At 39.3% G+C, this 22,168-nt stretch overlaps 1 protein-coding gene across 6 annotated transcripts in view; it reads left to right on the top strand.

The window, feature by feature from the left end:
• Positions 1-2,024: 2,024 nt before the first annotated feature.
• The window catches only part of LOC130550409 (uncharacterized), a 35,768-nt gene continuing 15,624 nt past the window's right edge, over positions 2,025-22,168 (top strand). For 2 of the 6 annotated variants that reach the window (XR_008962412.1, XR_008962408.1), the window contains exons 1-4: positions 2,025-5,010; positions 5,180-5,279; positions 8,169-8,418; positions 8,497-8,643. The gene's annotated coding sequence lies outside the window, so the exon portion shown is untranslated. Of the gene's footprint in view, positions 5,011-5,179; positions 5,280-8,168; positions 8,419-8,496; positions 8,644-11,240; positions 13,853-22,168 lie in introns of those variants that run through there. The other 4 variants (XR_008962411.1, XR_008962410.1, XR_008962413.1 and 1 more) reach the window with 4 other exon arrangements.

Below are 22,168 nucleotides of genomic sequence, written 5' to 3'. Positions count from 1 at the left end.
GTGCAATTCCAACTTACCAAGGTTGCTCGATGGATCGTAGTATACTCGCTTAAAAAGAGAAACAGTTAGCACACAAGACAAACCAGAGGCAAGATGATATTCCACAGTGTGAACAGAAAGCAAGCTAACACGCTATTGCTATGCTAACGGCGTTAAGTTAACTATCACTTTTGGTTTAGACTCTTCCAAGTAAATAACAGAAACAGGGGATATTTGAGATTTGATATTGAGATATCAGGATAAGTTAGCAACGACAATAATAATTAACGATAATAAAATACACTAATATTAGAGCGAAGTGGTAAGCGCACTGATACAAACAAGCCGCCGGCAGTGATGCAGGAAACAGGAAGCAGGAAACAGGGTAACTTCAGTTTGAGTTTTCTTCAGTTTGAGAAAACCCGTTGAACATCTCGGCTAGAAGGATGAGCACGATCGCTTCCTCACCAGAGGGGTGGAAGACACAGAAAAACACGTGTTTGCGCCATATGACCCCTTTAAACCCTGCGTTATCCTCAGTTTTTTGTTTGCTATTGTTTGTGTTTAATGTGTGGTTCTGTTCCTGATTGACTTTGTGGATTTATTAAATTATGTTTTATTAACAAAGTTTGGGAGGAGCACATGCAGATAATTTACCCGGCTGGCTTTCAATCACAGTAATCACCTAACCAGCACTATAAATACCAAAGCAGTCTTACCTTCATAGAGACGCACACGCAAACACAGCAGCCTGTTCGCTTTACACAGTGGTTTCATTTCTAAATGAAAGTTACCTCTCCCATCTCCACCATGGCTCCTCCCTCCGGCTGGCTGGTTTATGTACCTCCACCCGGCTGGTTTATGTACCTCCACCCAACCTCACCATTAGATGCCGCTAAAGATCATACATTGGACCTTTAACTTTCTATATGTAAAAAGGTAGTTTCTAAAAGGAATGATGCAAAAATCATCAGGTGTTTTTTGGTCTAAATAATAAAATGTAGTGTCAATAAAAGCATTATTTTCTCGCGTTTATCATGTCATAAATACAATTTTGAATAATATATCTTGAACAGCAATAAATACAAATGACATGTTTTTGTTATTTTTTATGGCTATAACAACTTTGATTCCCTAAAAACTACATTCTGCGAAATTACAGGCTGGGTCACACTTAAGTTAGTCTGCGACTGGACTTTAACCCTGTCTGGGAAACTGCCCTAAAATGTTTAATCCTTTTCTCTTTTTCTCTTTTTCATGGCCTTAGCTCCTGATTGATGGTTTCTTGGCCACCTTGGTTCTATTTCTGGTAGTGGAGTTGGCAATCTGCATTGTGACCATTTTGTGTGGACTTAGTGCTCTGGCAAAAGGTGGCTTGCAGGTCAGTTGAATACATGTGTAACAGAGGCCAACGAGAGAGAGCTGTGCAAGTAAACCTCACTCCCCGACCTCAAGAGGTGTTCTAGTGACATACGCTAGAGGCTGCAGTCTTTAGCATCCTCGTTAGAGCGCCCGTCTCCCATTCCGGGCTGACGCTGGTTCGAGACCTGGGTTGAGTAGAACCAGTTACACATGCGCAATGAAAACTTAAGTAAGATAGGAGTGCTCTAAAAAAACTTAAGTAAGATAGGAGTTAAGTGCTCTAAAATATCTAATATTTTATATACCAGTACAAATAATAATATAAATAATATATAATATAATATAATATAAAATAGTTTCAGTTTTACAAATGCAAAGCCCTGAGCATGTCATTTTCACGCCTAGAGGTAGCAAAGCGTGACACTGACACATTTTCGAGGGGACCAGCATGTCTATTACAGGCTTCGGCGTGATACCTGTTCCCTTTCTGTCGGTCTCTCGACGTTGTGTCGAACCGACAGAATGGGGTTTGTCTTGAGAACCTATCATCTTCTGAGTATTTAGAAAAGGCCAATGAAAATTGGCGAATGAAATTTGCATGCCGGGCTCCTCCCCGGATGTCCGGGTATAAGAGGGAAGCCGGCGTGCTCATTCATTCACCTTTNTTCCAGTTGGTACCAGTTTTCAGGCCACAAAGTGAACAACATGTTCAACCTTCTGAACTTTATCTAGGTCAGGCCTTAAACAGATCTCAAAGACATCACTGAATTTTATATTGCTGAAATCTGGTCTATAATTGGTTAAAATGATTAAAAATATACTTATAGTTCAAACAACACTCAATCAATGCTTAAGTATGCTGATTATGTCATTAAATCATCAAATCATCTTCATATATTCACTTGTAACACTCAATCATTGGTCTGATTATTAACACATCTATGGAAATATCATTCCTATGAATACTTCTTATAAGTGGGGTGTACAACAGAGCCCAAAAGTGCATATATGCACAAAATGATCAGAATTATGCACAATAGTTGTAGGCTTGTTGCTAGGAACTTTAGCTGCAGCTACTGCTGCTGCGGCATCTCCATATTCTTTTAACACCATGATGACGACCTTTCAAGTACGATATCAGATTTGTTGTGTTAAAACTTGACGCCTTTTTTCCTCCTCTCGCAATCTTTGCAGAACATGTTTTGCAAATAGCAAAACTTCCAGACCAGCGAAGACATGGTCACAGGATGAGGACGTAATGAGCGCGACAAAGTTTAAATCTGCAGTCACTTCCACTCGGAAAGTGGATGAATCAGACTGATTTACTGATTTACCGGCAAGCGTACTTTATCGGATGTTGTTATCAGATTTTATTTATTTATCGGAGCAATAAAAATGACGTCATTTTCACCCATATCGGCCGATAATTTATTGGTCTGATAAACATCGTGCATCCCTAATTATGACTCTTACACGTGATGTTGTCAGATTTTTCTTTGTAGTGTCTAGGCTGTGTTGACTAGGCAAAATCACATAAAACGTAATGAAGAGTGGATGTCCCATCCTGACCTGACAGACCTGCTCCTTGCCAGAAGAAGTGGGAAGACATGTTTCAGATGGAGTAATTGCCAATAGGAAATCTTGTATGAAGTCATTTAAAAAAAATCTTTAATTGCCTGTAAATTAACATAATAATTTTATTGTTACAGATGAGTACAATGTTCAATGCAAGTATGTGGACAGGCATCACTATTTGGTGAACCACAGTGTTGTCTTTGTGGACGTCATACTCATACATACTCATAATACTCATAAGTCATACAAATAGGTTTGTTATTAAAGGGATAGTTTACCTAAAAACAAATATTCTTTCAAGAATTTCTCACTCTTTAGTTGTTCCATCCAAACCTGTATAAATGTCTTTGTTTGGTTGAACACAGAAATATATTTGGAAGAATGCTTCTACCCCATTGACTACATAGTAGGAAAAATGACAACGGTAGTGAAAAGTGCTCCAGAACCGGTTGCTGTCCTACATTCTTCAAAATATCTTCTTTTGTGTTCAACAGAACAAAGGAATTTATACAGATTTGGAATAACTCGAAGGGGAGTAAATGATGATAGAATTTTTTGGGTGAACTGTTCCTTTAAGGAAATCAGTATGATTTTTTCAATTTTTCAGTGTTCATGACACATATTTTCCCACTCTATACTTGGTGTAAAGAGGCTTGTGAGTTAAAGGCTGTAGCAATTAGGCACCCGGGCCTGTATGGATAAATATATGGATGCATTTATGTGACGTTCTTCTCTGTTCCCACGTCTGTTAGTTTACAAATCGTCGCTGTCGGGCGGAATCCTCGCATCTCCAAAACCATTATTTTTCAGGAAATTAAAAAAACTGCATTTTTTTTAGTTATTAAACATTGTATAATTAAAGTTGGTATTATACCTTATATTGCTATCATATACTGTTGTGTACCAACATTAACACAACATTTCCCCAAAACCATGTTTAATCGGAGATACAAGGTTTATAACTTGGGAGCAGGGAGATACGAGATTACGCTGTCATTGGTAAGAATAGTACGGACACAGACGTCGCTGCTGCCAGCAGTGTTCATCAAAGTCTGCGGTCGCGTTGAGCCTTTTGACAAGAGACGAGGCTTTAAGAGCTAATGAAAGCTAATGATTGTGGTTACATACATCTTCCTAAACTCTATTTTAAACGTTAGAGCTATGAGTGATGCAATACCAAAATAAAACGTTAAACAGGCTCCCTAATATAGGCAGAAATTAATCTGCACGCAAATAAAGTCGGCGGTCGCGTTGAGTCTCTTGACAAGAGAAAAGGCTTCAATCGTTAACCAAAGCTAACGACTGTGGTTACATACATCTTCCTAAACTCTATTTTAAAGGTTTAAGAACTATAAGTGATGTAATACAAAAAACGATGAGCTGACTAGGCTGTCTAATAGGCGGAAATTAGCTGAATCTGCTCGCAAACTTACCTTCGTGGCTCACGGGCTTCCTTCTGCACCGAAGCATTACAGCTATCGATTTTTAACAAAACAGGCCTACTCAAATGTATCTAACCTAACTATTTTCACTCGTTATTGTCTAAAAAACTTTCAATCAGGAGACGTAATGCCGAGAAGCTCCCACGGAGTGAAGAAGAGGTGGAGTTACGAGACTTCTCAGACAGTTTAAGTGTCCAATGGAGTTAAGAGATTTGCTCTCAAGCTATTTTCAACACTTTAGATTGGTTAATAATTTGTAAAAATAACAGACCCACATGGGGACTGACCAATAGCATCGATTTGTGAAAAAATATTAAATTGACCAAATTTGGACATAGGAGGTTTCCGCCCGACAGCGACGAAATCCATGATTTGGGGGGTCTCGCGGTGCCGCAGCCAGACCTAACATAAATATACCAAGGTTTCAGGTAATTCGAGAAGATCTTTGTGTTTTGTTGTCTGATTACATTTGTTACATTCATACTGTATGTGATATGCATTTCTACATTCTTCAAGAGCACCAGCAATTCCCTTACTGCCTCTATGGGTGCCAGCCCTTGTTCTTCTGCTTTTCTGCTGTCTCTGATTTTCCATCAGAGACAGCCCTTCTCCTTCCACCTCGAGGAGAGCCAGACCTTCTCCTTCTGCCAATGTGAGTTGTGATCTCTGCACCACAGCATCTTAATTTATTAGCTTACATTTTTTGGTGTAACTAGCATGCATATTAGTGTAGATTGCATTTTTAGTGTTATATATGCAAACTTTAGAGACACAAAGAACTTCATAATTGTTATATTTTATTTTCTGATTTTCTTCTTTAGGATGATACAGCCTGTGATGCTCCTACTGTCGTGGCACCTCCCCTTCCTTCTATGGATGCCTCTGAGCCAGTGCCAACCGAAATGACGACAACCCCCTAAGGTCAGCGTGGGTCACATCTACACTTTTTAACAATGGCTAAAACTCCGCCCAGACTTGAAGCTATGGAATGAGCCTGCAGTCCCATTCCTTATTTACCACCAGTTTCCATCTCCAAATCATTTATTCACCCACAGGCTCCTGGGGCCTCAATTATCAACAGTGTGTACGCACAGATGTGTGCGTAGTGAGTGTGTAAGAACAGTTTCACAAAGTGTGGGATCTACCAACTTGTACTCATATGTAGAATTGTGTGTAAATACAGGTGCTGGTCATATAATTAGAATATTATCAAAAAGTTGATTTATTTCACTAATTCCATTCAAAAAGTGAAACTTGTATATTATATTCATTCATTACACACAGACTGATATATTTCAAATGTTTATTTCTTTTAATTTGATGATTATAACTGACAGCTAATGAAAATCCCAAATTCAGTATCTCAGAAAATTAGAATATTACTTAAGACCAATACAAAGAAAGGATTTTTAGAAATCTTGGCCAACTGAAAAGTATGAGCATGTACAGCACTCAATACTTGGTTGGGGCTCCTTTTGCCTGAATTACTGCAGCAATGCGGCGTGGCATGGAGTGGATCAGTCTGTGGCACTGCTCAGGTGTTATGAGAGCCCAGGTTGCTCTGATAGTGGCCTTCAGCTCTTCTGCATTGTTGGGTCTGGCATATCACATCTTCCTCTTCACAATACCCCATAGATTTTCTATGGGGTTAAGGTCAGGTGAGTTTGCTGGCCAATTAAGAACAGGGAAACCATGGTCCTTAAACCAGGTACTGGTAACTGTCATGGTTCTCGGGTGAGGTGAGAGACCGAGGACCCAAGTGCAGACAGGAGGTAAGGGGTTAAGCAAGACTTGGGGGGGATGGAGTGGTGGGGGGTAACATAACAAAACATGGAAACAGGAACAAGGACTAACTAGACTGGACTAATACTAACACTTGACATTAAACTACAATAAACTAGACTAACTAAAAGACAGGAACTCACCCACATGCCACAAACACGACACAACAGTACAATGATCCAGTACAAGACAGAGGACACAGGGGCATTAAATAAGGAGACAAATCAAGAGGGAACAGGTGTGGGGCATGAAACCAATAACAAGCAATTAAGGAGACGAAATGGTGGGAACAGAGGCGGCATCCTGACGCTCCCTAAGGAACAAACAAGACTAGACAGACTGTGACAAAAAAACATAACTATACAAGACATTACCAAAAAACATGATACATAAAAAAAGTCCAAACAAAGACATGGCGCTGGCTGGAAGGCTGGCTGGACAGCACATGGTGCCGGCTGGAAGGCCGACTGGACAGCCGTCTGGATAGGACATGGCGCCGGCTGGACAGTACATGGTGCCAGCTGGAAGGCCGGCTGGACAATACATGGCGCCGGCTGGATGGCCGGCAGGACAGTACATGGCGCCAGCTGGAAGGTCGGCTGGACATGGCGCCGGCTGGATGGCAGGCAGGACAGTACTGCCTGCCATCCAGCCATACGCTATTTAGTGCTTTCGGGCGCACATACACTTTTAATAAGGATCCTACGCACAGTTTTATACATAAAAACATTCACAGCCATAGAAAAATAACAAAAAATGATGTAAAACTGCCAAAAAATCCTGATCCCATCCTTTATCTCCGTAACGAAATCACAAATGGCCACACATGAGATTCACTGATTAATAATTGTTATAATTATTAATCATTAATATTATTATAATTATTTTAAAGCCCAAGAAGGTCTCTGCAGCATTTAAATGTTTACAGCATTTAGACTGATCATTAACACCTCATTAAAATCACATCATTAATTAGTGGTGTCCTTCACATGAGATAACATTTGAAGACATAATTGTAAAATACGAATGTTTCTTCATTCCGGTTTTGTTATGAACACCCTTATAATTAGGACTGATAACAAGGACATAAAGAGAAACGATTGTGCGAGAGCTCAATGGCTGTATTTCCAGACTTTGACATTTGATGATTATGATTATATATTTTATATATATTTACAAGTTGAACTTTCACCATTGTGAAATTTGCAAAGCGGCAAATTCATTTCAGATCCGTTTTCCACTCCGGTCATGAGAGCAGATATAGCAGTTCATGACACAGAAAGCGTTCTGTATTCTAATGTGTTTTAAAGGTATAATAAACATTTAAACATCTACATCCAGTATTTGCTCTACTGCAGTGTCGGTGTTCTAAAGTTCCAAAATGCATTGTGTTGCTGGCGTCATGTTCCCATTCTCTAGTGTTCATATAATATGTGTTGTTGTACCTCACAGTTATGATAAAAACTTAGCCAATGCAGGCTGATTACAAGATTTTAACATACTATATAGGGCCCGGTTAAAAAAAAGTTGTAAAAATGCTTTAGTAAAACATGGGCAGTTGTGGCCTAATGGTTAGAGAGTCGGACTCGTGACCAGAAGGTTGCCGCTTCGATTCCCAGGGCCGGCGGGTAACAACTGAGGTGCACTTGAGCAAGGCACCTTACCCCTACTTGCTCCCCGGGCGCTGCAGTGATAGCTGCCCACTGCTCCGGGGGTACGTGTGTTCACTACTCTCTGGATGGGTTAAATGCAGAGGTCACATTTCGTTGCCTTGTACCTTCGTACATGTGCAATGACAATAAATTGAATCTAAATCTAAAAATCTAAATCTAAATCTACTAGTGTGCATCTTGAGTAAAAACAATGGCATTGATACATTTTAAGACAGATGAACATTATTTTCCATTATGCCAGCTCAACTTGTCTGGGACTAGGCTTAAACTTTGAAACCAGGGGTTAATGTAATTACCTTAATTAGGTAAGGCTACGTGGTTAGTGATTAGCTTGTCTTGCACTCTTTTCTTTTAGTAGATTTAACACCATGGGAGACAGTGGTACAGAAGACATCCTCAGCCCACCCCACCCAGCTGTTGCCTCTGATGAAGGGGGAAACCTAGCTCCAACTGCCTCCACTACCCTTAATAAACTGCTGAAAGAGAAGAGGGACTTGATGGACCAGAGAGATCAGCTGAGAACAGAACTGTATCGGCTGTTTGATTCAGTTGTTGCCTCAGCGCCTGCTCCAGTGACTGTGCCTGCCCCTACTCATATCTCTACAGTAAGTTGTCAAGTGTTTTTAATTCTTAAGTTGTTTTCCTTTTGCAGAGACATTTAAAGTACGTTTATGTTCTTTTAGAGAAACCAGAAAAGAAGAGGAGGAGGGTGACATCCTCTTCAACCTCCACTTCCTCTTCATCCACCTCCTCCTCATCTTCCTCCTCATCTTCACCTGAGAGAGAATTTAAGAAGAAAAAATCCAATCCAAGATCCTTTGGGAAAAGAAGTAAGTTGTAAATTTAAAACATTTCAATATTAAGCTTCCTGCAGTATCAAAGACATAGCACCTAATGGTAATTTTTAAATAATTCTCCAAATCTGAAATGATTCCAGTTGAACAACTGTCATGTAATAATAATTTCTCACCACATATTTTCCCTTGAATCTAAAGTGGATGAGCCTTTTGGAAAATGGTTGTATGCTAAGCTCGGGGCTGCAAATATCACAATGGAAATAATAGTTTTTATTGTTATAAAGCATAACAGTAAAACTCATCACTGTAATAAAATCGTATTGTGGCATTTTGGCCAAAGTGTGTTGAGATTCCAGAGGCCGTTTACACGAGACTGCAAAATAATTATGTGCTTTGGCTGTCCGTCTACACGAAAATGGCTTTTATGGGACTGAAAACGCACTTTTGTAAATGGGTTTCAAAGTGCAAGATTTTGAAAACGATGCTGTTCTCGCTTCCGTGTAAACCCTGAAAAACGCAAGAATTAGAAAAAGATGACAACATAAGCATACGTATTACAAGTTCAGTCTGTTGGCATGTGCGAGTATTCCCCAAACAATAATGGCGGCCTCCATGCTTCATGTTTGTACCGTGTGACATATTTTTGATCATTTCTCCAGCAAAAAGTACATTTACTGCACCACTACAACCAGTGGATACATAGTATTTATATGCACACTGCTATAAACGCACATACAGGGCGACAAAGTGTATTAAAAGCACTTTTAGATTAAAACAGTATATGCATATGTGCGAAGGCACGTATTGTTTCTTTACTCAACTCAACTTTATTTATATAGCGCTTTTTACAATTTTCATTGTTACAAAGCAGCTGTACATGAGACATATTGACTATATGCAAAACAATTAAAGTTGTACCTGTAAAAACAAGAAAAAGTTGAAAACACAGAAGACAGACATACCCACATACAAAACACTCCACACACACAATATGCACACATACTAACACACATAGACATAGACACACACACACACGGACGCACACACACACGGACGCACACACACACACACACACACACGCACAGGTCAAATATAACAGACTATAAATTCCTATATGCAATATTAATTAAGTAAAACTTTAAAATTCTAAAGCAGCCCCCCCGGCCAGGCAGATAGTGCAAAAACAGTATGCAAACGGTGGCGAGGAACCCAAAACTCTAATCGAGAAAAAAAACCTCAGGAGAACCCAGGCCCAACCAGGGGATTCCAGTTCCCCTCTGGCAAAAGCTGCTGCCTCTGCACAAGCTCCAGAGAACTTGCACAACAAGGCTAAATAAAATAAATAAACTTAATAATAAAATAAATTATAGTTTAAGATTATCATTAATAATCTAATAGCATTTGAAGTTTTGTGGTGAAGACATGTCAAGAGACCGCGTCCTTCTTTATCCAGCTCTATCATCTCAGCTCTTGTCAGGTCCCCACTTCCCATTCTCCGCTCTACCATCAGGTCAGGCCATGAACTGCATCCTGCTCGCTGTGGTAACCTTGGAACAATGAGACAAGACTGGCTGAGAGTAGAGTACTGTTCTGTACTCTTTGATGCAACAAGTACATCAGTTGTGTTTTTGGTTCCGGTTGATCTAACTAATGCAGCCTAAACCCTCTGAAGATTTATATTATGGAAGAGTAGTGTATGCAAGATTAAAAAGATGCGTCTTTAGTCTAGATTTAAACTGACAGAGTGTGTCTGCCTCCCGGACAGTGCAGGGAAGACTATTCCAAAGTTTAGGCGCTAGATAGGAAAAGGATCTACCACCTGCACTTGATTTTGAAATTCTAGGTATTACCAACTGACAGGACACCTGAGAGCGTAATGCACATGAAGGACTGTAATACAAGAGGAGTTCATTCAAGTATTGAGGAGCTAAACCATGTAGGGCTTTATAGGTAATAAGCAAGATTTTAAAGTTAACGCGATGCTTTATAGGTAACCAGTGCAAGGTTGACAGAACCGGGCTAATATGTTCATACTTTTTTTGTACGTGTAAGAACTCGAGCTGCCGCGTTTTGGACCAGTTGGAGTTTTTGTAATAAGCCTGCAGGGCAACCACCTAACAGTGCATTACAGTAGTCTTTGCAGCACAACATCGCCATCCACTGGCCTGGCATGCCTAACATCTTTTTTATTTGATTTCAAGGATCCGTGTAAATGCAGATCATTTTGATAACCCAGTCGTGTGTACGTGAAAAGTTTTTTTTTAGGGGTTGTTAAGATTATTTAGTGATTAACCTGTATAATCATATTTGCAATATATACTGGTCCTGTTCAATTATAGGGTTATGCTGACAGGCTTTTCTGTTGTTTTTGTCCACCCTATCTATATCGCTGAACCTAGGCAAAATAACAGATAAAAACCTTCTTTATTGCAGTGGAGTTCAACAGCAGCATAAACTACAGCTCTAGTGAATCAATACCTCTCCAAAACAGTCTGGAATAAATGTTTAGTAGCACCTTCATGAAGGAGGATTTTGCAAGACTATTGTTTTAGAGTGATTCTGTATAAGGTTGACCAGTGCAACACCTTTTTGACATTCAACAAACTATATTTCTGTACTTGTTATCACAGGTGACAATTGCATCACAGGGGGAAGAGTTTTCTCGCAGGGACAACTCTGCAGTCGTATGGCAAAAAATTGCAGCAGTTTGTGGCCTCCTGTCCCCAGCTTCAAAACAAAATTGAAGAAATTAAGAAGCAACAAGCTGTTGCCTATAAAAAAGTTTAGGAGTTGATTTATTATTGACTAATTAATTTAAGTCTGTGTTTTTTTCTCTGTTTTATTGGTGATTCTTTTTGTTCTTTGTACAGTTTTTACGGTGCTGTTGTTCTTTGTACAGTTTTTACAGTGTTGTTCTTTGTAGTTTTTACAGTGTTTTTCTTACTTAAATGTGTTATTGTTCTATTTTTAAAATTAATTTTGTAAAATTGTTGTTTTCATAACACTTTCAGGCTTAAATTGTGCTTAATTGCGCAACTATGCTTTTACAAGTAGTAATTTAGAATTTTGTTGATAACATTGTGAAACACAGCTAATACTAAAGCTAAGTTTATGTTTTTCAGCATACATGTTTAATATTGTATTTAACTTGTAACTACAAAGAAACAAGGGGGTAACAAGCACCACATACCCTGTAACTACACAGAAAAAGGGGTAACAAGCACCACTTACCCTGTAACTACATGGAACAAGGGGGTAAGAAGCACCACTCCAATTTACAGTCCGCAGGAGTTACACTTACCCTGTAACTACACAGAACAAGTGGGTAACAAACACCACTTACCCTGTAACATCCTGAAACAAGACTATTTGCTCATTAATTACAGAGAAAATTAGTCCTATTAAAAAAACTGGGTAACACTTTATTTTACGGTGCCCGTGGTACAGAGTAATTACTTAATTAAATACTATGTAGTATCTAGTGTAATATCATGTAACAAAGTGTACTTACTATATAACTACATTATGCAACAATCTGTACTTATAGGTTGTAATTATACACATGTAACAGGCAGCTACTGTTACACATGTTATCGGCCAAGCCTGTTACACAGGTACGGATGGATATTGTTACAAACCTCGTACAATGTAATTATATTACTTATAGTAGTTTTACACAATGTAACCACAAGTATTTAAATGTAGAAAAACCTGTTTTTTCACATGATCACTTACGTTCGGTAGACGACTACAGTTGGTAACGTGCCAAGTCGGTTACTCAGCTGCAGCTGTAACACGGAGAGCCAGATCAGATTTCTATTTGTTTATTTTTTTACATTTATTTATTTTCACCATCCACTGCTATAAAGACAAGAGCATAATTATTGGAAAAAAAATCATTGCTGCTCACATGGATTCTGCATGATCTCAACGGGTACAATTGGCTTCCCTTCCTCATAAATTGTATTTGTCAATTATTTTGTCTGTTCACTTTGTTCCAAGTGGATAAAACATTACATTAAAAAACAGAATAACCGAGTAAATGAATAGTACATTTAGTGTTAGGTTTCATGACCTACATTATAGTTTAAAATATTTGTTTAGAAGTGCAGTACTTTGTCATTGTGTGTGTGTGGTCCTAGTATTCCTTACCTTATGAGGACCAAAGGTAGTGATACCAGTAAATTTCACCTTGTGGGGACACTGTTTCAGGTCCCCACGAGGAAAGCAACTTACAAATCATTCAAAATGATGTTTATTGAAAATCTAAAAATGCAGGAGGTTTTCTGTGATGGGTAGGTTCAGGGGTAAGGTTACAGGATAGAATATACAGTTTGTACAGTATAAAAAGCATTATGTCTATGGAATAGCGTGTGCTTGTGTGCGTTTATTGGTTTGCCTCTCTTCTCTGTCAACATATAGAAGAAACTTCTGCACCAATTGCTTCTGCAATATGTACTTAAGTGTACCTTGGTATCTACCCACCTTACCCATCTGTACCTTAGTTTCTAATAACTTGTTTACAGCCGAAATACATGTAGTTGCTTCCTAATTACATTTGATTTACAGATTGTTACACAGGATGAAGCTACGTAAAATAAAGTTCACCAAGACTGTACTTTACTGTACTGTTCGTGTATCTACATACCCTAGCCATCTGTACTTTAGTATGAAATAACTCACTAGTTCAAATGTAATGGCTTATTAAGTGCATTGGTATTGCAGTATATTGGACAGCAATAAATAGCAAAAAATATTAACTGAAGTATAAAGTATAATTGATGTAATTAAAGGGATAGTTCACCCAAAAATGAAAATTATGTCATGAAGTACTCGCTTTCTAGTTGTTCCAAACGAAGTTTAGTTCTTTGGTTGAACAAAGATAATTATTTTTTCCTACTATGGTAGTCAATGGGGTGCAAGAACTGTTTGGTTATAAGCATTCTAACAAATATATTTCACTGTGTTCATCAGAACAAAGACATTTATAAAGATTTGAAACAACTCGAGGGTGAGTAAATGATGACATAATTTTTATTTTTGTGTGAACTATCCCTTTAATTCAGATCAGAAATTAATATGATGTCAGCAGATTTTTACAATTTTAAACCTTTATTGTTAAGCTTCAATACAATGGAACACCATAAGGCTTTTAAAACGTTAATCCAAACATTATCTGGATCATTCTTTTTTAAATGCGTATGTAAGTGTGGAACCAAAAACAGAAACAAAGAAAAACCAAAATAAATAAAGAAATATGTAAAATATACAAAATAGCCCTAAACTATATAACAATATTGTATACTTAAACAAGTTACTTAGGGGCTTATCTGTATTTGTACTTGATTGGCAGGAGCTTGCCTTTAGCTTTAAGGTCTTCAATTTTGGTAGTGACCTCCGGAGTCATCGACTCTGCACAACGCTTAGAGTATTCTAAAAGCTTATCCTTTTTGATGTTAAAAGGTGGAAGGCTCTTTAAGAATTTTGGACAAGCAATAGAAATTTCTGCCAGGGGGGCAGACAGAGCCAGTGTGTTGCGATCCACTCCTACAGTTTTGAAGGCCATAGTCATGCTTCCCTGATTTTTGTAGGCCTTAAGAACTTTGTGGTACCGACGTAACACATCATCAGTTGTTCGAGCTGTAAAGTAAACAAGAACATAATAGAACTAGATAGTAAAGTTCGAGTACAAACTTTATGTTGGCTTGTCAAAGCCTGTCCTGAAGAGTTTGAAGTAGTTTGAAAGGTTTTATCGTTAAACTTTTTCTAACATGATGGAAAAAATAATGTGACCCCGGTGTGTTAAAACCGGGCTTAGTATGTTGTTAGCATGATTAGCATGTTACTAGCATGATTATCAGGGCTCTAGACTAACTTTTTGCACTGGTTGCACTGGTGCGCCTAACTTTTTTTCTCAGGTGCACCAGCACGAAAGTTAGGTGCACCCAAATTTTCGACCGCATCGCATTTAACACCGCAGTTTTACAAGTTCACTTTTTTTTTTAAATCGCTGTCCATATAGGCAATATTGACTTGTAAATGATTAACTAATAATCTGGTCAACATAAAGTTCTTTATTTGAAGCACAATTCTACAAGAAAGCAGGGCTCTAGACTAACACTCGAGAGAGGTGGCACTGGTGCTACCAAGTTATTCAGTTGGTGGCACCAGCCCTTAATTTGATAGCACCAGAGTCGTGGGGTGAGGTAAGAAAAAAGAATCACTAAAACTTCATTAAAATGTGTTTAATACATTAATAAATCAATTAGAAATTAATACAAATCATTGTTTATGATTGAATTATTTTTATTGTATATGTAAACTCTCTTTCAACACTTTACCATATTTAAAGCACATCTTTCTTAAAGCTACTTTCTTCCTTTATTTGTTGTGAACGACTCCTATAAGAGAACACAATTCCTTTAATATCAGTGAGTGTTTTTGGGCCCGTCCGTTGTTGTTTGATGAACATTATAAACAGAGATCTGTATTATGCTGCTGCCCCTTTAAGAGCTCGCGCAATATACTGGAACACGTGTTTTGTTTCCCAACTGTTTGGTCACGAAACAAACTGAATACCTTTACAAGGTTTCTTGTTAATATGGGAATTTTTAGGTTATTTTGTGTTAATATGTCCGTTTCAGAGTAAGAAGGCGTGAAAGAGAACTCCGTTTAGTATTTTGTGCTCTGACTCTCTGGGCGTGCGCATATCTCAAACAACCCGCGAGACCTGAAGGCTTTTAGTGATTATTCTTCATGAAAGCTGCATTGATACACGTTTGGCTTCTATCAATAGCGACTCACAAATAAATAGTATTTAGCGTGATGTATAACGTTTTGTATGCTTTGCAGTATTGTTAGAGATCTTTATACAATAGTTCAGTGCTTAAAGTTTAAACACGTGTTTCCTGCATTAGCTTCACATGCATACAATACTTGCAACACATTTCGTTATCTTTGCTGTTTTGTACCTTAGCAGGGGAAATTCTTGTGTTCTGCATATTTATTTAAGTTGCAAGATTGAGCGCTTCACTCGTCTGCTCTTTCGGTCCTTCGCCTCTTACCCGTAACCCGCGAATTACGTCTTTGGGGGCGGGGCACTGATAGATAAGTGAATGGTTGAAGGAGGGGAGACGAAAATGAGTGACTGAATGCGCCGCTTGCGCAATATAACATTTCTGCGCATTAAATTTATAATACGCAAAAATTATATATTGATCAGTTTGACAGTCGCACCGGTGCGACCATTAAGAAAAACTTGTCGCACTGGCAGGAAAATTTGTCGCAAAATGAGACCATTTAGTCGCAGTCTAGCGTGTCAGAGCATTGGTTATGATTTTCGGACGGATCAGGCCTTAACTTAACATTCTTAACGAAAAAGTTGTCAATCGTTCTTTTCATCTTCTCTCATCATCCGCGGCTACATCCACTCTGTTTATCTGACGGGCCTAGGCTACTCACCTCTCTGTCCGACTGCAGCACAGCATTTTCAAACGTACACACATGTACAGGAATATCTGGACCACGGCCAATCAGAGGGGGGTCCGCCCTTCACTATCTCTGATTGGTTTAGACCACGATATGGGCCTAATGTGTCTGTTGTTGAACCACAGGGAGACTTTCGCAGAGACTTTTTTCCCTCCAACGGCTGGTCGCACCGGTGCGACCTCAGAATTTTTTTAGTCGCACCATTGAGAAATTAGGTCGCATGTGCGACCAAATTAGTCGCACTCTAGAGCCCTGATTATAACGAAAGATGGGCGTGGCTTGGAATCTGCAATTGATAATACTCTAAGCTATGAGTGAAGCGAACCAACCCCCGTGTCTCTATGATGTTCTGATGCAGAGATATAGGTGTTGCTAAATGGTTGCTAGGCTAACCTGTTTGGTTGATATGGGCGTGGTTTGGTATATGCAATTGATGATGCTCTAAGCTATGAGTGAAACGAACCAACTCCTGTGTCTCTACGATGTTCTGATAAAGAGATATAGGTTTTGCTAAACGGTTGCTAGGCTAACCTGTTTGGTTGCTATGGGCGTGGCTTAGTAGAAATCAATTGATGATGCTTCAAGTCCCAAGTGAAACAAACCAAACCCCATGTCTCTACGATGTTCTGATGTAGAGTTATAGGTCTTGTTAAATGGTTGCTAAGTTAAGATGTTTTGTTGCTTTGGGCGTGGCTTCGTAGCTTAATGAAGTTCCTGGGATACTGATTGGTTGCCTGAGTCAAATGAGCCCACCCCCTTGTCACCGACACTGTGTTGCAAAGATATCCATCTGGACTTTTTATAATGGGAGTCTATGGGATCGGTTGCTGTAAATGGTTGCTATGGGCGTGGCTTCAGAGCGTCCTGATGATCTTGAAAGACTGATTGGTTGCCTGAGTAAAATGAGCCCACCCCATTGTCTCTAAGTGGTTGTACTGCGAAGTTATTCAACATGGGACAGTTATGACGCCTTATATGGGCATGTTTCCTGTCCCATTATAAGTCAATGGGTAATTTTGGAGGTCTCTTACCTCCCGGGGGTACAACTTACACCCCATTGTGAGGTAAGTTCTTACAGAACCTGCCAGCTTCTTCAAACGTGGTAACTCGCAAGTTTCTACGACATCCTCACTTTGAGTTATTTTTTGAGTTGTCTGAGTGGTGCCTGCAGAATGATATTATATTTTTTATAAATAACTGGAAGAGTTTTGAGGGCAGACCTGACCTGTTGAAACGAGATGGTCTCCATCCCTCCTGAGCTGGGGCTTCTATCCTGTCTAGAAATATGGCAAAAAGTCTTAATGCTAATGCTAAATCTTCACTCACTGGGGCCCAGGTCAGGGAGCAGACAGAATGGCTTAACCAACTGTTTGCTTGCCGACTCGCGTCGCAGAATACACAAAATGTACAACATGTAATAATCCCTTCTCCCATAAAATAGAGACTGTGTCTGTCCCCCGGATTAGCAAACATAAAATAATGCGTAAACCTCTTAAAAGTAATTTAATAAACGTTAAACAAATTAAACAAGAACAAAATACAGATAATCAACTGCTACGACTCGGATTGCTAAATATTAGATCTCTTAGAAAATTAGAAATATTAGGAGGTGTTGCAGCACTTTACAATAACTCTTTTAGCATTTCCCAGAAGTCGAACTCTAAATATAATTCTTTTGAAGTCATGGTACTTCATGTTTCAACACCTAATACTACATACATTTAAAAATGGATAAAACATTTTTAAAATATATTCTAGCTATTGTATATAGGCCTCCAGGGCACCACACAGATTTTATTAATGAATTTGGTGGGTTCTTATCAGAACTAGTACTGGCCGCAGATAGAGTCCTTGTCGTTGGTGACTTTAACATCCATGTAGATAACGATACAGATGCCTTAGGAATGGCTTTCAAAGACACTCCATGGGCGTTAGTCAACATGTGTCAGGACCCACTCACCTTCGTAATCATACTTTAGATTTAATACTGTCTTACGGTATAAATGTGGACGACGTTAACATCCTTCAGCAGAGTGAAGACATTTCGGATCATTATCTGGTATTATGTTTGCTTCACTGGCCTACGGCTACAAATAAAACTCATTGTTACAAATATGGTAGAACAATAACTTCAACTACCAAAGATGCTGTAACAAGAATAACACAGAGTAGGAAGGAAGGAGGCGGGAACCGGCGAACATTTAAACAATAAACTTTAATCAAAAATAAACAAACAATAACACGGAAGTAAAAGGCCGGCAGCCACCTCACGGTCGACTGCCGGCCACACAAACATAAATAAAACGTAACATTTCCGGGCCCGGTCCTCTCTCCTCGGCAGTCCCGTCGCTCGTCCTCTTATGCTGCCTAGCTCCCCGTGAGGCATGCGGGACCGGTGCGCGTACAGCTGATACTCATTATCACTCACGCCACCGGCCCCGCCTTCCTGCCCCACGGCTCTCGTCCCGCCTTCCTCGCTACAGATGCGTTTCTCGATAATCTGCCCAAATTGTCTCAAATCGCTAGCATGAGAAATAACGTTGAAGATCTTGACATTACCACTGAAAATTTTAATTCCACCTTCTCGGTCACGCTAGACAAAGTTGCTCCACTACGTTTAAAGAAGATTAAAAATGGCAGCCCCACACCGTGGTATAATGAACACACTCAGGCTCTAAAGAAAGCGGCCCGAAAAATGGAGCGCAACTTTAAGAAAATTAAATTAGAAGTATTTCGTACAGCATGGAAGGATAGTATTCGAAAATACAGGAAAGCCCTAAAAACGTCTAGATCCGCCTACTTTTCATCACTAATAGAAGAAAACCAGCACAACCCTAGGTTTTTATTTAACACGGTGGCTAAATTAACAAAAAATAAATCGTCAGTGACTTCTGATCCTGTATATCAGCATAGCAGTGATGAATTTATGAACTACTTCACATATAAAATCCAAGATATTAGAGAAAAAATTATAACAATGCAATCAGAAGTGAAACCCGCTGAACAAACTAACTACAGCGCCCTTAAGGAGAAAATGCAATTATTTTATACCGTAGATCAAGATGAGCTGTCTAAAATTATTAGATCATCTAAATCAACAACATGCATACTAGACCCTATACCTACAAATCTACTGAAAGAGATGCTCCCAGAAATTATAGATCCTCTTCTTGGTATTATTAACTCATCTCTGACATTAGGACATGTGCCTAAAGCATATAAGGTGGCTGTTATAAGGCCCCTTGTCAAAAAACCCCAACTCGACCCTAGAGAACTAAGGAACTACAGGCCTATATCGAATCTACCTTTCATATCTAAAGTTCTGGAAAAAGTAGTTTCAACTCAATTATGCTCCTTCCTCCAAAGGAATGACATCAATGAAGAATTCCAGTCTGGATTTAGAGCATGTCACAGTACAGAGACTGCTTTGATCAGAGTTACAAATGATCTGCTATTGGCGTCTGACCGAGGTTGTATCTCGTTATTGGTGCTGCTAGACCTTAGTGCTGCATTCGATACCATTGACCACAGCACACTCCTACATAGACTCGAAAATTATGTCGGCATTAAGGGAATAGCTTTGAAATGGTTTAAATCTTATTTATCCGACCGTTTTCAATTTGTAGCAATAAACAATGAGGTGTCACGCAAATCGCAAGTCCAGTACGGTGTACCACAGGGCTCAGTCTTAGGGCCTCTGCTCTTCGCATTATACATGCTACCTCTAGGAGATATAATAAAGCGACACGGAGTTAGCTTTCACTGTTATGCTGATGATACTCAACTTTATATTTCCTCGAAGCCTCATGAAACACAGCAGTTCCATCGAATAATGGAATGCATAGTCGATATAAAAAACTGGATGAGTAACAACTTTTTATTACTGAACTCGGACAAAACGGAAGTGTTACTTATTGGACCGAAAACTGCTATAAGTAACAACCAAGAATACTGTTTAACTATTGACGGATGTTCCATAAAACCCTCGTCGTCAGCAAAGAATCTTGGCGTTCTATTCGATAGTAATCTGTCATTTGAGAGCCACGTCGCCAACACCTGTAAAATTGCGTTTTTCCATCTTAAGAATATATCTAAACTACGTCATATGCTGTCAATCTCAGATGCAGAGAAGTTAATTCATGCATTCATGACATCAAGACTAGATTACTGTAATGCACTGTTAGGTGGTTGCCCTGCAGGCTTATTACAAAAACTCCAATTGGTCCAAAACGCGGCAGCTCGAGTTCTTACACGTACAAAAAAGTATGAACATATTAGCCCGGTTCTGTCAACCTTGCACTGGTTACCTATAAAGCATCGCGTTAACTTTAAAATCTTGCTTATTACCTATAAAGCCTTACATGGTTTAGCTCCTCAGTACTTGAATGAACTCCTTTTGTATTACAGTCCTTCACGTGCATTACGCTCTCAGGCGTCCTGTCAGTTGGTAATACCTAGAATTTCAAAATCAAGTGCAGGTGGTAGATCCTTTTCCTATCTAGCGCCTAAACTTTGGAATAGTCTTCCCTGCACTGTCCGGGAGGCAGACACACTCTGTCAGTTTAAATCTAGACTAAAGACGCATCTTTTTAATCTTGCATACACTACTCTTCCATAATATAAATCTTCAGAGGGTTTAGGCTGCATTAGTTAGATCAACCGGAACCAAAAACACAACTGATGTACTTGTTGCATCAAAGAGTACAGAACAGTACTCTACTCTCAGCCAGTCTTGTCTCATTGTTCCAAGGTTACCACAGCGAGCAGGATGCAGTTCATGGCCTGACCTGATGGTAGAGCGGAGAATGGGAAGTGGGGACCTGACAAGAGCTGAGATGATAGAGCTGGATAAAGAAGGACGCGGTCTCTTGACATGTCTTCACCACAAAATTTCAAATGCTATTAGATTATTAATGATAATCTTAAACTATAATTTATTTTATTATTAAGTTTATTTATTTTATTTAGCCTTGTTGTGCAAGTTCTCTGGAGCTTGTGCAGAGGCAGCAGCTTTTGCCAGAGGGGAACTGGAATCCCCTGGTTGGGCCTGGGTTCTCCTGAGGGTTTTTTTCTCGATTAGAGTTTTGGGTTCCTCGCCACCGTTTGCATGCTGTTTTTTGCACTATTTGCCTGGCCGGGGGGGCTGCTTTAGAATTTTAAAGTTTTACTTAATTAATATTGCATATAGGAATTTATAGTCTGTTATATTTGACCTGTGCTTCTCTCTCCTTTATCTTACATGTGTGCTCCCACTGTGCGCGTGTGTGCGTGTCTGTGTGTGTGCGCGTAATTGTCTGTGTATGTGTGTGTGCGTCCGTGTGTGTATGTCTGTGTGTTAGTACATGTGCATATTGTGTGTGTGGAGTGTTTTGTATGTGGGTATGTCTGTCTTCTGTGTTTTCACCTTTTTCTTGTTTTTGCAGGTACAACTTTAATTGTTTTGCTTATAGTCAATATGTCTTATGTACAGCTGCTTTGTAACAATGAAAACTGTAAAAAGCGCTATATAAATAAAGTTGAGTTGAGAGTTATGAGCCGTCAAAGTTTGTCGCAATGTTAAGTCTATGGGAAATTAGGTGGTTTTGAGAGTCCGGTTTTCGAAAACCAGAACCTGGCTCAGTTAGAAAAGATATAGCAACTCAAGTCAGACCAGACTGAAGGTTTGTGGAAAGTTTGGTGGATGTAGTTTGACAGCTCTAGGAGGAGTAGCAGTCAGAAATTTTGGGGATAACAAGAATAATAACTAGATAGTACATTTTCTAAAGAAACTGTTAGTGATGCTTTCGTGGCAAACCGTGGAACTCAGCACTAGGGTGATGACACTTTAAGTACTAATGAATCTAACCAACCCCCATGAGTCTAAGATGTTCTGATACAGAGATAAACGGTTGCTAGGCTAATGTGTTTTGTTGCTATGGGCGTGGCTTCGTAGCTTAATGAACTTCCTGGGATACTGATTGGTTGCCTGAGTAAAATGAGCCCACCCCCTTGTTTCTACGACACTGTGTTTCAAAGATATCCACCTGGACTTTTTATAATGGGAGTCTATGGGAACGGTTGCTAGGTTGCT

This window comes from Triplophysa rosa, unplaced genomic scaffold, assembly GCF_024868665.1.
Source record: "Triplophysa rosa unplaced genomic scaffold, Trosa_1v2 scaffold303_ERROPOS151566+, whole genome shotgun sequence".
NCBI classification, from domain to species: Eukaryota; Metazoa; Chordata; class Actinopteri; order Cypriniformes; family Nemacheilidae; genus Triplophysa; species Triplophysa rosa.
The sequence above is the reverse complement of the archived record's forward strand: the minus strand, read 5'-3'. Positions and strand labels throughout refer to the sequence as shown.